The sequence below is a fragment of the Amblyomma maculatum genome, unplaced genomic scaffold (assembly GCF_055883805.1).
Source record: "Amblyomma maculatum isolate TAMU_Amacu unplaced genomic scaffold, ASM5588380v1 scaffold_13, whole genome shotgun sequence".
NCBI classification, from domain to species: Eukaryota; Metazoa; Arthropoda; class Arachnida; order Ixodida; family Ixodidae; genus Amblyomma; species Amblyomma maculatum.
The window spans coordinates 28,291,940-28,308,412 of record NW_028146738.1 but is presented as its reverse complement, the minus strand read 5'-3'; the positions used below and the strand labels follow the sequence as shown (position 1 = coordinate 28,308,412).

The 16,473-nt window shown below is 44.4% G+C and overlaps 1 long non-coding RNA gene and 1 pseudogene across 2 annotated transcripts in view; one reads left to right on the top strand and one right to left on the bottom strand.

The window, feature by feature from the left end:
* The window catches only part of LOC146172463 (uncharacterized), a 122,420-nt gene that overhangs the window by 31,578 nt on the left and 74,369 nt on the right, over nt 1-16,473 (top strand). The gene's annotated exons all lie outside the window — the stretch shown is intronic.
* Nucleotides 517-1,741, bottom strand: LOC146172468 (uncharacterized; annotated as a pseudogene).

Here is a 16,473-nt window from a genome sequence, read left to right as displayed (position 1 = left end):
CTCTGCTGTACTGTAGCTCCAACCTCATGAGAACTGGTCGAACCGGTCCGTCGTGTAAATAACATGACTTCAAAGGCGAGTAGCCTGGCAGGCAAAATCATTTAGTTCCACTTCTGAACCGGTTTCGCTAAGTCAAGCGTTCGACCACTGCCTTTATTCTCCCATTTAGAGCCGGCTTGGTATGCGCCGCAGCTAGCAGGACCTCCTGCACCACGCTGCAAAATACACAGCGACAAAAAAAAAAATGCAACTCGAAGTAGGGTGCCTACTAAGCCTTCCTTGGAAATCATATGAGGTAAGGAATTTCAGCTTGCAAACCAGTCGGAATTGGTTGGAAGATTTCCTTTTAGGGTTGCTGCCCCGTTTTTGCGTACAAAAGATTATACGCGGGTGGCGTGGCCACCACCCCTCTTTCCTTCTGTTTAGATTGCATTTTTTTTATTTGAACAAAATCTACCAGTAGCAAGAAACCTGTTCCAATACATGATCGTGACAGTGACAAAAAGAAAGGGGAAAGATGCTCTGTAGTCAGGAAGGGTGTCCTAGACGATTTCTCGGCTGTCTTCATTTTTAGTTTTTGCATTCAAAGGTTGCTTGAGTGAGCGAGTCATCTGTGCTTCGACAATGTAATGAGGTTCGCGAATTGGAAGGCCACAGCTTCTTCTTGGGTCCACGAGTTCGGGCAGCAAACAGTGCATATAAAATTTTTTGAGACGTGGCAACATCTCGTCCTCCCAAAACGATTCATGCCTGGAAATCACCTCAATACTCATGCCATTTTTGGTCCAGATTACAAACAAGCACTTCTGACGGCGAGCAATATTGAGCTGGCCTTGTACTTGGTACAATAATTGCTGTTAGTCTTCAGCTGCAATCTTCCGTCCTCGTTTTCGACACAGCTGGTTATTTTTTTTGCGCGAACTTCTTCTAGTGGAGTAATGTCCCTCGCTGAGTACGGACACTTGACTTCGACGAGGATGTCCTCCCCAATGAGTCCGTCAGGGGAAGCGCCAAGAAAGGGGTTTTCCTGGTCAACAAACAGGCCACACTCTTTTACCACAACGTTGCATTCCTTCTCGATTTGCTTTAGTGCTAAGCACTCGTGGTCCTTTCCGTACCTTATGGCTTCAGATGTGATTTCTTTGTACAGGATATCGCCAACTGTCCGCCCACATCCCGTCGTTGCTTTCATTTTACACACAGCGCCAAACAGTGATGCTGTCAATCTCTTTCGCCTTTCCTGCTTCCATAGAGTGGATCCACTTTGCTTTGACGTTGCTCGCTGCAGGTCTTCAATGTTGTTTGCCGAGAGCGAAAGCGATTTCAGGAAGTTGTCCGAAGCAGTTGCAAAAGCATCGGGCTCCATGTCTGGTAGGCCGTAGTCAGCATCGGCACCAAGATGTAGCTCTTTATCTCTGCGCTGGCAGCGTGGCGTGGTTGACAGCTTCTTTTTCGGTAGCTTTCGCCTTGAATTCCTCTTGGAAACTGATGCCTTCACAAATGATGCTGTACATCTTCCAAGCTGCCCTCCAGAAATTCTGCGCGCTATTTTTTCGTGGTATGTTCCTTGGCAGTTCACCGATAAAGACGCAGCAAGACACCTTGTCTTGTACGATCCTTTCATGGAATAATTAATCCGCTTTCCGCCTGCAAATTTTGCCACAACGGAGTTATAATGCTAGGCAGCATTATTGTCGACGTCCATTATCAGGCTCGCAGCGTTTGCAACCACTCTGCTCATGGCCACACAAATTTCTTCAAATATGCCTTTTTGAAGTATTTCAGGAAATATATTTTCTTCTCCCGCTTTGCCCCCAGAACAGAAGTAACCAGCGCAGTTGGCGTGGTCTCCAAACACATGATTTGGGCCGTTCTTTATATCCTTAACAAGGCGCTCTACTTTTTCAGAAAACGATGCATCTTCAGAGCCTCTAACTTTTATTGCTGTTGCAACACCATGCCGCAGGCGCACAGCTGCTTGGAGAACAGAGTTTTTTACCTTCGGGGGAAGCTTTTCCAGCCGTTTCTTCTGTGCAATCTCTCTTATCTTTGAGGCATAGTTGCGAAGTATGTGGTTCCTGCACTCAATTTTTTCAACCCGCTGGTTTTCATATGGTGCTGTTGCTATGATGGAGCGGTAAGTGCTCGAATCACCATCAGCAATAAGTTTTGTATACTTGATGCCATGCAGTTCAACGCTTTTCTTGAAGCCTTCAACCACAATGGCTTGCTCCATGCTGGTTGAGCTTCCGTGCCAGTTCTTGTGGCACTGATGCTGTTTCGGGGTGGCACCTTGTGGAGTACGAGCACACATTGCGCACACCTTGTTTTTCACGCCAAGGTACAGGACTTTCCAGTTCTGTGACCGATAGCAGCCTGAAAGAGTAACACCAATATTAGTCACAAAGCTACCCTGCTGATTGCAGTGCTTATTGCTAGAACAGATAGGTATTTCAGCTTATCATGCAAGTTGCGACTCAAGTGTTACTTTTTATTGACCTTTTTCGATCCAGTGGTACCTATCCCTGTTGTCATAGATGTTCAACATTCTTTTTTCTTAATTGTAATGTGATTATTTGTAAAAAGGGAAAGTAATATAATCATTCAGGTCCGTGTGTTTGCACGTGTACTCAAGCACACATAACATCGCTGGCAGCACTTTTGTATTCACAATTCTAACCATCGCACACTTGCCCTCTTCGTTGACGCTAGACGATGCAAGTGAAACCAGTTTTAGTGCTAGGTTATGGAGGTGTGGGCAGCGATCAAGACAATGGGGCAGTGGAAAAAGGTCAAGCATCTTTTTGCACTAAGTATAAAACATTTCCATGTATAAAATGGAGCGCTTTTTGTTATTATCGTAATTCAATAAATTTGTGCACTCACCACTCCTGACGAAGCGTCATATTTGTTCTTGTAGGATCTTTTTGACCACGCTCCATCTGCGATGACTGCTATCGTGGGTATACCATCACTGTCAATGTCTCCACATTCTCTTGCCAGCCTTGCCTTTTCCGCGCCCGCTTTTTTCATTTCCTCCCAGGCGGCTTGATTGATAATTTGTCCAACGTCGTCTTCTATTTTTGTGTAAGTGTCCGATGACGTTCCTGGGATGTTCATGGACGCCAGCAGTTCGTTGAGGTTTGAGAAACCGCAGCCGATTGACACTATTCCACACACTGCTGCCGTGTTTATGTCGCCGCAGCCGCTGGAAGCTTGCGCGTCAGGTGCCGGGTCGGTGTGGATGACACCCTTTCTTCGGTACATCCTGCATACAAGAATCAGCTTACTTCGAAGACCTTGCTTTCTTTCAGACACACAGTCCATATCTGCCAAAGTGCAGTTGAAGGGAACATGGACGGCGGTCTTTTGCAAGCTGGTCAACAGGTGCTGAAGGTTAACAATGCGTCGCCCTTGTATACCAGCATTCGCACTGACGTCCTCTTCTGCAGTGGGTGCGGAACCTCCATTAGCAACATCTTCGTCGGACGACCCTGTTGCGCTCATTACTGAAGATGACCGGGTATTTCCTGACACCTCTACATCTTTGATGAAAGCTTCAACGTCTGCCGGCCTGGGGCTGTGCTTGATGGCTTCTGGTGACGAAGGCTCTTCAGCAGGGTGGGAAAGGTAGCTGCCACAGCGAGAATAGTGCGTTTTGCTCGTAGGTGGGTCATTATCCAGAGCTTGCCTCTTTCTGGTGTTCGCAATCAGTGCACCAGCCCGCTTACGCTTCCCGTACCTGAAATTCTTTGCTGGCATTTTCTGCTGCCTCGTTGCCTTCTGGTATTCAAGTCACTTGATACTAATTCATTGTTCACTAGACTGAAATCACAAGTCGGGCGCAGTGTTGCGCGAAAAACTGTCGTAAGATTACGACCAAGGATTGAACGAAACACACGTCTTGTTGGTACGAAGGAGCGGAAGATATATGTGTTCGGCGACGTGAACGCTGGCAGGCAACTAGGCAAAGTAAATGGTCATACACTCGCGGACACCTCTCTGTGGCTATGTAACCGAGGCAATGCTGGAAAGGGAAGCAGACAAGATTTTGTGCACTAGGAGTTCCTTTCTTTCCTTTTATCTGGGGGCTGAATACTAGGGTCCCCAACACAATGGATTGTTTTCCAGTAACCAAAGGCTAATATGGGGGAAGGTTCCCTTCACGCGTTTTCAACTCTGTCAAAAGATGATTCACACCTTTCTCTCTCCCTAGTCGAAACCAGCCCTGCTTAGTACTGCCTGCAAAGAATCCTCACCCTACCACTGTAAAGAGTAGTAAACCGGTTTCTTTTACGAGTTAACCTCCCTGCCTTTCCGCCTCATCTTCCTTCTCTTCCTTCGCACAAAAGATGGGAGGGGGCATAGGCGACCCAAACTGGAAAACGCTACAATGGTGCGCTACTGGAGAAAAGGACCATTCTCTGGCCCCCACTCCGGTCCCCCAGGTTTGGCCGCATATCAACTGAAAGTTCTCAGCTCTACTTTTTGTACGCGGAAGAAGTAACACTTTCGGTGTAATTTACACACCTGGATGGGGAATAGAACTTTCCTCCCTTTTGTGGTGCTTAAGTGCTGCCATCTATCGACAAAAGAAGTTCAAATCTGAGTTGCCTTGCAGCTGGTGAGCCCTCTTAAAAAACCCCGGGGGATTGAAATTTCCAGAGCCCTCTGCTACGGTGTCTCTCATGGCCTAAGTTGCTTTAGGATGTTAAACCTTATAAACCAAACTAACCAATCTAAAAATGCTAAATTTTGGTTTTAAGGGGAGATGCTTCTCAAAGGCACTTCTTTAATATTTGACTTAGAGCTATGAAACTGTGGTTAATAATTCAGTTTATTATGCTGATTTCAAATCTGCAATTATGTTTGTTGTAAGTTGCATAGGTTTTGTTCTGTTCAGTGACAGTGTGTAAAATATACTCTTGCCCCCCCCCCCCTCTTTGTCATACTAAACTTCCATAAACAGACATCATTGAAGGCTCAATTTGATTCGTATAAACTGTAGAGTGCCAAAAACTAATAATAAAGTACATATAAAGTATGCAAATGACGTGAGAAATTTGAACCTGGCAAGTCTACATTTTCAAGACACCACCATGTGATGTTTAATTTTTTTTTTCTTAATATCCAAACAGTATTTATTCCTAAAGAGATAACAGCACTCCTCATACCCCAGAGAAAATGTGTGCAAAATTTCATTCAGATATAAGCATCAGAAGTACCAAAAACAAGAAGGGCAAATTCAGAAATTTGTTCAAAATTGCATTTTGAGAAAAACGCACTTGAAGTTAAATTTTCATGTTTATTTAAAAAAGAGGGCTTCAATTCTTATCAAACTTCGGCAAAAAAGAAGAAAATTGTCCATAAAGCAGCCACTGGCACTAGAAACTTTCTGCAGCATATGTCACTCCCTCACGACCCCTGCGAGTGGACTCCGACATGTGCTTTTTTTCTTCAGTGTGCGGTGATTTGCATTCACTTCCGCAGTCAGCTTCAAGGACATTTGTTTCTGCATTGTTATTTCTCTGTATGTGCCAAGCTATGATGCATCGGCTTGTGGAGTTCAATAATTGAGGGAAATCGCACTAGCTGCTCGTATGCAATTCCTATAAAACAGGCCGCCACAGCAGCTTTGACGTTGACCGCGAAAGTTTCATCCGAGCTCCTGCTGTCAATCTCGGCTCGCATCCACATCCGTGCACGCGGCAACTCGCCGCCATCAGTATGTTGTGGAAAGGACACTTTGCGGGCAGGCAGAGTTCTCACAGAGTAGTTCAAGGAACGAAGCGAGTCTGCGCTTTGCGGCCGTTTTCCGGACACGGGAAGTCCTGAATGCAAGCAAATCGCGCCGCCCACAAGAATGTTCAGCACTGTCAAGTCAGTAACGACAGATGACGCCTCATCGCAGGCTATTTCCTCACTTTAGAAATGCCCAACTTTTTTTTTCCGAGGAACTCACACAATCTAACGCCGCTTCAAATTCCCCGGAGGCATCTGAAATGCTGGAGGGATAGGCGTCGGTTCCACTAGGCCTAACTGCCACGGGTCGAGTTGTCACTGGACAAGCCTTCGCTTTCGATTTTTGCCAACGTCCTCTATATTTGTGAACAGAACGGTATTTCACTCCTCGATAACTGCGCTGGTTCGATTGTGCTTCATCCATGACGAAGATAAAGTTGTCGAACGATCGTCACTCTAAAACGCACCTCGACGTAACATGGAGCCAGCAAGTGGGCTTCGCCACATGCGCGCGCACGGCGGCTAATGGCGATGCCCAATTCATACCCAGTGATTTAAAAAACCAGTCTCAGCGCTCGAAAAACGCGACGAAAGCATGCTCTTTTTTTTATTGTGCTGTAGACGCAGGGCAATTGTGGTGAATGGGAAATTGTGGCTTGGCTAATCTCACGCGATCTGCAGCGGCGAGGAACCGCGCCATACCAGTCGCGGTACGCTTGAAAATGGCGTAGTTTCGGTCATTCAACAGCCACTGTGTGCACTTTAAACACAATTTCAGCCTATTTCCGGATTAAATTCAGCTTTGATTTGTATTGGCATAAAAGTAGACACTAAACTTGACAAAACAAGTAAAAAACCCGCGTTTTTCAGCCTGCATCTCCTCTTAACCTGTTTTCCTGTTTTCTTGTTTTTTGTTTTTCACATTTTTGCCATTTTCACAGTTTGCTTTTGGTCATTTCGTGTGAACATGGATATCTTTTACAATTCTACCTTTTTGCAGTTGCAGTTCATTGTAACTTTTCTAGCACTCTTGGGACACCATATCTGGCAACGTGAGCTTTTTCTACCTTGGTTTGAAGGTATATTTTCCTTTATTTGAAGTTGTCACATCCAACTCGTTTCCTCGAGTAACTCAGTTCCAGGTTTGGATGATAGCTTCTTGCTGCTCTGGGAATTCTCATGCTTTAGGCATAATTCGTACTTTGCAACATAGGCTTCCAGTTCTGCATTCGTGCCCGACCAGGAAACACGTTTGCAGTCGAGTCAGAGACAGCTATTGATCCCCATGTATGATGAGTAAAGCTTTGCTTTAATTTCACGACACAGATACATTTGTATGGGCAGTCATAGTGCCTTGTAGGTCCTCTAGCTGAATGGGAGGTAGAAGTCTACTCTCGATGCACTTATTTCTTGTTGCGGGCTGAACATCCGGCACAGCGTAAGCTATGGCAGCTGCGGATGTTAAGAAGCGCCAGATTTGTTTTTTTACGAGTTATTCATTCTTGCATCTATGAATCAACGAAAGCACGCAGTCAGCTAACACCGGCTTTTAGCATTGTTCGCTTCAAACGGCATTTGCAGCTATCACGCTTTCCAGTAATTTTGTGGCAGTGGACTACGCCCGCTCCAAGCGTGGCGTGATAAGTCTAACCAGGCTTGTGCAATCAAGTCATCACGGGCACTCTGCCAAGTTCACTCCCCGTCACCGCACGATCTATCAAAAGTATAGTCAAAAGATAAACACGCCCTGATGCTATTGCTGTACAGCATCTTTGCGCACTGCCAGTAAATGAGCTGTGGATGCAATGGCCATAATGGAGGGATGTGGCACTGAAGGATTTTTTTTTTAAGTTCTTGTGGGCAAAAATGGGGGTAGGTTCCTTATGCGAGTGGGTTGATTACGCGACAAATACAGTATCATCTTTCACGATCACAAGTGGCGTCTCAAGTCGATTTCTCTATATCGAATTATCGACATATCGAACTATTTTGTGATCCCCTTTGAGTTCAATATATCCTGGTTCGACTATTTCATCACATCGCGGATTTTCTCCAAAGTTTCAGTGCATGCTGACAGGTAGTTTACGATTTTGATGCTTCATCTAAAAAGGAATTCGTCCCCTTGTCTGTGTTCATGGTAATATACAGGGTTAATCAAACTTGCCTAGGCCACTCTGAATAGCCGGGGAGCGGCTGCTTTTCGCTATCACGGCACAGCTATCAGATGTGCACTCCGTTGCACGCTGTTGCCGAGGGTATGCGCTGAGAGAATACCAGTACCCTTCATTCTCACTCTCTTTGATGACTAAGCAGTGGAAAAATAGTGCGACACCTGCCTACGTGATTTTTTCTCTGTATTGTGCTGTGTTGCAGCCCGTGGTGCAGCAGGTGGGCGTTCGCCGGAGGGAAGCTTGATGCTGGCGTCAATATTTAGTTGAACTATATGTGCTTCTCTGTACTTTTCACCTTCTTGGCGTGCCATAACATGCGTTTACCTTGACATCAACTCTTTCACAGCATGCGGGGCCATAACTTTGACCTTTTTAATCGATTTATTTGCTGGCAATTTACTGCACACATATCGGGGTACAGCACGCATTGTTTGCCTGTGCTTCTGAAAGGTTCTTATTGCTGCATTATTTCTAGTTCCGCCTCTTGAACCTTCTGTTAGTGAACGTGCTCAGTATCCTCATGCACGTGAAGACCTACATATCTTTGGGTTTAAGGGGGGACGAGGGTCTTAAAACTGACGTTTTTAGTTATAGCTAGAATCTCACGAAACTTTCACAAAGATGTGGTTTTCTCTCCTGATTTCAAAATGTAATCATAATTGAGCTGGTGGTCTTAGATCAAAAGTCATCTAACAAAGTCCAGAGCATGATTAGTGAATCTATTACATAGATTTAATTAACTTTGTCATTGCATTTCATTGCTTTTAATTGCATGGATTGATAGCCAATGACTTCCCATTCCTAATGACATCCTTCATTTGCCTCTAAAGGCACGTCATCCTCACATATGTCGAGAGTAAAAGGCTTCATTATTTGACACTAGGACTCATTAAGCTAATCTCAGATTGATATTTATCCATTGCCTAAACTAAAAAGTTAAAAATGTCATCGGGTAACTCATTTTCTCTGAAAAAAAATGGTACCAAAGTTATTTGTGTGAACTAAAAAGAAGCTATCAAAACCCTGCGTAAGACTGTAGAGATCAACTAAAATATATGAAACTGAGAAAACAGCATTTGAAGCTTGACCACATATTATAACGAATGATCAGTAGCCTCACTGTGATATTTCTGAACAAAAATGACATGCTCTTCCCATTTTCAAAACTCTTCGAATTCTGACTATGTAAACTAAAACTGAAGCAATCGCCATTACCCATGGCCCAGATAGTGTATGCCATTAGGAAATCAGCAAAATTTTGGACATGCAATATTTTAACCCTTTTAGGGTCGAATTTAAAGAAAAAAAAAACTTTCGCAGAGGGTCAAATTACTTTATTGCGGATTTTGAAAGTTCAATATGAGTAAAGTAAAGGAAAAGTTGTAGAAAAATATTAGGAACCGTATTTTGGAGTCAACGTTGCTCGAAACTGCAATCTCAGGAACCTCAGAAAACTGCAAGGAGAGCAGAAATTCCTCGCGTGCATCGATGATAGACAAGCTAACAGCAGCCCTAATAAAGATGGAAATCAGTTTCTATGGCCTCTTCACTGGGAGTGGCCATAAGGATAAAATTCAAGTTTTGCGCGCCTTCATTGCAATCACAGGAGGGTGGGGGGGTAACCGAAACCATGCAAGGGCCTCGCCGCAGACTGGGCCACAAGCTGCAGCTAGCAATCAGTTCTGTTTATTATGGAAGCGGCCATAAATATATAAATCAAGTTTTGCGCCTCCATTGCCATCATGTGGCGAAACCGGAACTGCAATAGGGCGGCGGCGTTGCCGCAGACTGGGCGACACGCTGCAGCTAGCAATCACGTCCATTTATCTTTGCAAGAAGGCAGCGCAATAAATTTTAAGCGCTTCTTGTAAGTCTTAGGAGGTGGCAGCACCTCCCAATGAGCATGCATCATCATTAGACCGGTACGACAAAAACCTTGCGAGAAGGAAAACCGCCGCCATACTTTTCTGGCAAAAACCCTCAAAGGGTTAAGAGCAAATTGGGAAGCCTCGACAGAGTGATGTACATATTGGATCATTAACTGATCTTTTCAGTATGACTGCAGTGATATTAAGTTTGCCATTGTCAGTCAATGAGAATGTAGAGAAAAAGCCCAGTAATTCTGAGTACAGTGTCCTGAAACAGCACTGAGAAAAACCTATTCTCAATTTGAGAGAACCTTTGCCTTTTGCTACAATGGAGCTATGGCAATATAAATGGAACCGTTGTGAGGCTTTGTTCTTTATGAGAAAGGCTATATACAGTAAACCCTTGTTAACTAGAAGTTGTAAAATCCATGAAAAATTGCGAGATAAGCGGAGTTTAGAGTTAAGCAAATTGTCAAATTTTTTGTGAAAATCTCTGGCGATCCGTCACGCGATGCCGCCACCAATGCCTGTCGTTGCCACTGGTGCACACCGCACGGAGCGACGGGACTCTGCGACAGAGGCGCATTTTCAGCGTTGCTTTGTTACCACCCCGTCGTCGCTTGGTCAAGGGGAGTACAGTTACGCTATATCGTGTTTCTAACATTACACAGCTTGAAATACAATAACACTGATAAAATTTTTTACGCATTGCGTTTCAAAAAAAAAGGTCGCAGCGGTGTGCTGCTACACAGTGATGCATACTTGCATTGCCAGCAATGGCTTTCTCCTGTTCCTTTTGAAAAGTAACAATATCTAGACACACTAGCCTTTTTATTTTCCTTCAATACCCTAACAAGCTTTTACTGAATTATCTCGATGTGCTCATATATGCACGGATCAGGCGAAGTGAGCTTTTGCAGGTTCTTCACTCAAACCAGACTACGAAAACAAATTTCGCTCGCAAAAAAAAAAGCCACGACGGAAATTGAGCAGCCCAAAGCCTTCTGCGATTGGCTGTTTCGCGAGCTGCTTCCGGGTGACACGCGAAATTTTCTAAAAACCCAGAACCTTAGCGCAACAGCGACGAGCAAAACTGCTTTGGCAGCCCTCGGCCCGTCGCACCCGTCGACGCTCCACTGCACAAGGGGAGCTTTTGTAATAAATGCTAAAGAATTCTCAGGAAAAATTGAATTTAATTATTTTAGAAGGAAGAATTGGGGGTAATACTTGCCTGCTTCGCGTTGGCATTTGGCCCGATAGAAGCGTCCTCGAGTTGCTGAACGCATCGCATAAGCCGTTGGTCGCTGCTGCTACATTCAACTTTGTTGCGGACACCACATACACAACAAAAATCAAAGCACATAGCATGACGAAACAGAATCACACAATCACTAAGTCGCTCTTGCCGCTGTGCATGTGCAAAGAGCAGCTGACCGAACCACGCTGAACTGGCTTAATCAACTGCCCGATAATCCCATCAGCCACCGCGCGCGAGCGGCAATCACGTGACTGCTCCCAAGGTGAAAAGCGGCTGCATCCTCAAGAATTTTGTGTGTGATGTTGTGTTTTATGGCACATAGGCAGCTAATGTTAAGGCCACCATGCGCCAAACTCGAGGTTTACATATCTGTTTGGTGAAAGGAAGCAAGTGATTATTTTAATACACTTGAGTAGGTTTAGGATGTTGGCATCTTTTAAGAATTCAACGAGAGAAGACATTTTAACCAGGGAATTTTCTCCTAAGAGTAGGCTAGGGTGTAGGGGAATGTAGTTGTCATTGAACTGTGGGAAATACTTTTTTCTAAGTTGATAGAGTTTTGTACAAGATATTAAACACTAACACTAGCAGTTTCAGAGGCTGCTGCAGTGCCCTCACAAACCTCGACCACTTCCTTTAGGTGGGCTTGTAACGTTTTATGGTGGAGACCTCTGTGTGAGAGGTTCATTGCGGTTCAGAAATCAGACAAGGCCGTAACATCTTTTCCGATGCTCTGGATACTTTTCATGGCCCTCATGTTCACCTCAAACGGTGTGATCTTAGCAGGCCCTTTAGCGCTCGGCGAGGAAAAACGCGCCACATGATAGTCGCACGCCGAGCACGTCACCTCCAGTTTCACTGCTAGACCGTACTGCTTGTCGGACATGTTCAGATTGAGTGCAGACAGCATGCACTTGCCACACTTGCGCAAAAAGCTCCTTTAGCACTGCCATGTCCAGCACGATAAATTTCCCGATTCTGCCTCCTCCATGTGCACCAGATTCGCTTCAAGGAGGTCGAATTTGCACTGCGTTGCCGGCCTAGCATTCATGCCGTGTTTGACCATGTCTGCGTGTTCTGTACGTCTGGCGATCTCCGCTGTGTAAAATTTCGTGTCGAGTCGACGAGACGTGCTGGGACCGGGCCTCGATTCTGGAGCAAGTTCATCAGGCAATGTGGCAGGCTACGCTAGCTGCAGCTTCGAACAATCTTCCTTCATTGTGCTCGAACATTGGGTATTCGATAGGGCAGGCGATGATCGCTGCGGTTGGGAACACTCATCATCCGGCATGGTAGAACAGCGGACAGGCAACAGGGCAAGCGATGCTCGCTGTGGCAGCGAGCCATTTTCATCCAGTACGGTTGAACATACCAACGTCAAACCGCGTTTCGCATTGGGTGGCCGACGCTTCTTCCTCCCAAATGCATGGTGCGTCCTCATCATAAAACGCGCGTCTCCCGGCATCGCTACTTTGTGCCCTCAAAGTATGCGACGTAGGAATGTTGAAACTAAAATGATCTCGTGAAACTTCGCTAAGCGAGCACTGCACAAAAAGAGATGCGGTCAAATGCACGAAGCGAGTATCACGACTGCAAAAGCGCAAAAAGAAAACAAAGAAAAAAGGCACGCTGGTCGGGTCGGCCAATGGGAGACCTGGAACGGTAGCCAGGACAGCAGCTTGAGCATGTTGGTTATTCATTCTTGATGGAACAGCGCAAAACATCGGGACAAGAGACAAGCGCTGCTTACAACTGGTTTTTATTTCGAAGAAACATTGCTTCTTATACCTTCATCACCCTCTCAAAAAACACATGCGTCGCAACCATATCGTTCAAGCGTCCACAAAAAAGCATAAGACACATAATCACAGATATTTATAATCACATTTATAATCACAGAGACAGAGCAGCGCTTGTCTCTTGTCCCGATGTTTTGCGCTGTTCCATCAAGAAGACTGGAACGGTAGGCTTGCCTAGCGGGCGAGAGCTCCGGCCAATCAGCAGCGCAAGAAAAGCGTTCGCTTTCCTTGACTGATGCCATTTTGAGATGCCGCAAAATATGCACAAAGAAACAAATTTCAAAACGAGCCCAAGGTGGCGGGGATTGGCCGGGTGCTTCGCCCGCGGCAAGCGCGGGAAGTTCGAACAAATCTCGCACATTTCGTGGCTCCAGTGCTGTTTAGAAAATAGATTTTACCGTATTTCCCGGTTTAATTCAGCGTTAATATTTATTTATTTATTACATACTGCAGACCCTTGGGTCCAAGCAGAGGGGCATAGTTGAGTATAAAAAAGAGAAAAGAACAACAACAAAAAGTAATAAGAAATTATACAATATTAATCGCAATGCATAACCATCTGTAAATTAGTGTTCCAATCTAATATTGTGCGAGGGAAAAAGGAAAACATAAACGTGTTAGTTCGAGCATAATAGGGTGTCAGTGAGTCAGGATCTGTCATTGTTTGCGAGGGTGAGTCAAACCTAGCGAATTTATTAAATATAAACCGAACTGATTTTCTTTGTATTTTCTCAAGGTGCTTGATATCTGACTTAGTGTGAGGATCCCATGCTATGCATGCATACTCTAGCTTAGGTCTAATGAAAGAGATGTAAGAGAGTAACTTTACGGAAGAGGGTGCATTTTTTAGTTTGTGTCTCAAGAAACAGAGTTTGCGGAAGGCAGAGGAGCAGATAGTGTTAATATGCAAGTTCCAGGACAGAGTAGAAGTTAAGGTAACACCCAAGTATTTGTAACTGTTAGTACTGCGCAGTGGTGAAGAGCCAAGGGAGTAAGAGAAAACAAGCGGGGCTTTCTTACGAGTAACACGGAGGAATACTGATTTGTCAGCGTTTATCAACATCCCCCATTCACTGCACCAATTTAATATGTTGCTTAAATCATTTTGAAGGACAATGTGATCATGTGGAGTTGTTACATCTTTATACAAAATACAATCATCAGCAAACAGTCTGATTTGAACACCTGGACTCACAACATTCACGATGTCTTTAATATATATCAGGAATAACAGGGGACCCAGAACACTACCTTGGGGCACCCCTGACGCGACTGGAAGAATGGCCGAGCTGCATTCGCCAATTTTAACGTACTGCGTTCGTTTAGTGAGGTAAGCAACAATCCAGTGTACAAAAATGTCAGGTATGCCAATCATTCTTAGTTTAAATATTAATTTGTCATGCGGCACCTTATCAAACGCTTTGGTGAAATCTAAAAATATTACATTTGTCCATTATTGTCGAGGGATAACGAAAAATTATGAATTACGGATACCAGTTGTGTTACAGTCGAATAACCCTTTCTGGAACCATGTTGAAACTCTGTAAGTACATTGTTTTCAGCCAAGAATTTATTGATACAATTTGTCATAATGTGCTCCAAGAGCTTGCAACATTCAGATGTTAAAGAGATGGGGCGATAATTTTGGAGTATTTTTCGATCTCCCTTTTTGAATACCGGAACAACTCTGGCCACCCTCCAGTCAACCGCGAGCTCCCCCGATGAAAGTGAAACAGAAAAAATTTTAACAAGAAATTTCACGACATGTTCAGGATACCGCTTTAGGAAGATATTCGGTATTTCGTCAAGGCCACATGTAGTTTTGGTTTTGAGATTTACCAGCATATTGACAATACCAGCATAAGAAACAAAACTGGCATCAAATTCACGCTTCTTAGAAAACCCGGTAATAACATTTGATACTGAAAAGACACTTTGAAAATATTCATTAAAGTGCTGCGCTATGTCTATGTCATCAGTTATCAGTGTGTCATCCACTGTTCATTGCGGAATTGATTTCTTTTTCTCCTTCATATGCTTCCAGAATTTATCAAGATCATTTTTAATGAAGTTGAGCAGTGAAGTATTATAGTTATAATGTTTAGCTGCATTCACCTTCTGTTCAAGCACATCCTGAGCTTCTTTTATTTTATTCGGATTGATATGCTTTTTCTTTCACTTTTTTAACTTTCGTTTAGCATGAATCACGTCGCGTGTCATCCAGGCTGTACGCTTGTGAACTTTCTTTCTCTTAGTAGGTATGAATTTTTCTACGCAGTGAAGACACATACTTTTGAAAGTATTCCAAAGGGAACAGACACTGGCGCTGTTAAAATTGGCAAGACAATTTTACATGTAATTTATGATAGAAACGTCATCAGCATGAGAATAATCTTTGTAAGAAAGCACTGAAGAATAGTTTTCCGCTATTTGCATAAATGGAAGGGTAACACTCACAATGCAGTGATCAGACCGTCCTTGTTCTATAGAAACGAAATATTCTGGGAAATCCCGGCTAACAAAAACAAAATCCAGAATTGAGCTGCATGTTCCCTGCACACGTGTTGGTTCATGTACCACCTGTGTTAGGTTGTAACGCAGCATAATGTTGAAAGTAAGGCTAATGTTTTTGTTCTGCACATTCCCCGCATTAAGCGCTCCCAATCAATATTTGGCAAATTAAAGTTTCCCATTAATACAATATTATTGTTCACGTGTCTGACCATTCCTTCTTCCAGTTTCTGCAAATATTCAATAGGGGCATCGGGTGGCCTGTAGATAGCATAAACAATAAAGTTGTGTCCCCAACACTTTATCTTGACATGCAAACATTAAAGGTCAGGGATATCTTCCAGCTGATAGGCAGATATGCTATTTTTGATAAGAATGGCTACACCGCCACCTCTGGTGCCTCTATCTTTTCGGAAAACAGTATAGCGTGAAGGAAATATACATCGTCACCTATTTCTTCATTTAGCCAAGTCTCCATTAATACTGTAATATGAGGATAATGCTTCAATAATAACATTTCTAATTCATCAGTTTTATTTCTTAAACTGCGGGCATTGACATTTATAAGCCTGAGCTGCTTAAGAGGTCCTTCAGTGTCCCAGGCAGGTGCTCAAGCGTACAAACATTTTGAAAATGTGTTTTTGCCAATGGCTGTTGACCCGTGTCCCTCCTTAATCCTTTCACTGTCACAAACGTACCGGTATGTTTTTACGCTCCCTCCCTCCCCCCCCCCTCAGTGTCACTGACGTACCGGTATGTTCTCTATCATGCGTTCAAAACTTCACGCTTGAGTGCGAAGCTGGAACAATTGGACTAGCTGCACCATCTGTCAAATCTTGCTACCAATTCGTATTTTCGTCCCGCGCTGTGTTGGTACTGTTGTGAATGGGGCTCCATCCGTAGTTTGGAGCAGATTATCAGCAACTGAAGTCGAAGACGGGTCTAGCGGGCGCCGGCGTGCGACTGCTGCCAAATGCGTTGAAGCGGCGGCGATGGCGGGGAAGTGGCGCTTTGTTTCCGGCTGCGACGACCAACCCTTCCCGTCTTCCCTCCTTCGGGATAGAAAGAAGCTGCCTTTCAGGCCTCCACGGGCTTTCGGCCGATGGACTGGGCGTACGGTTGGC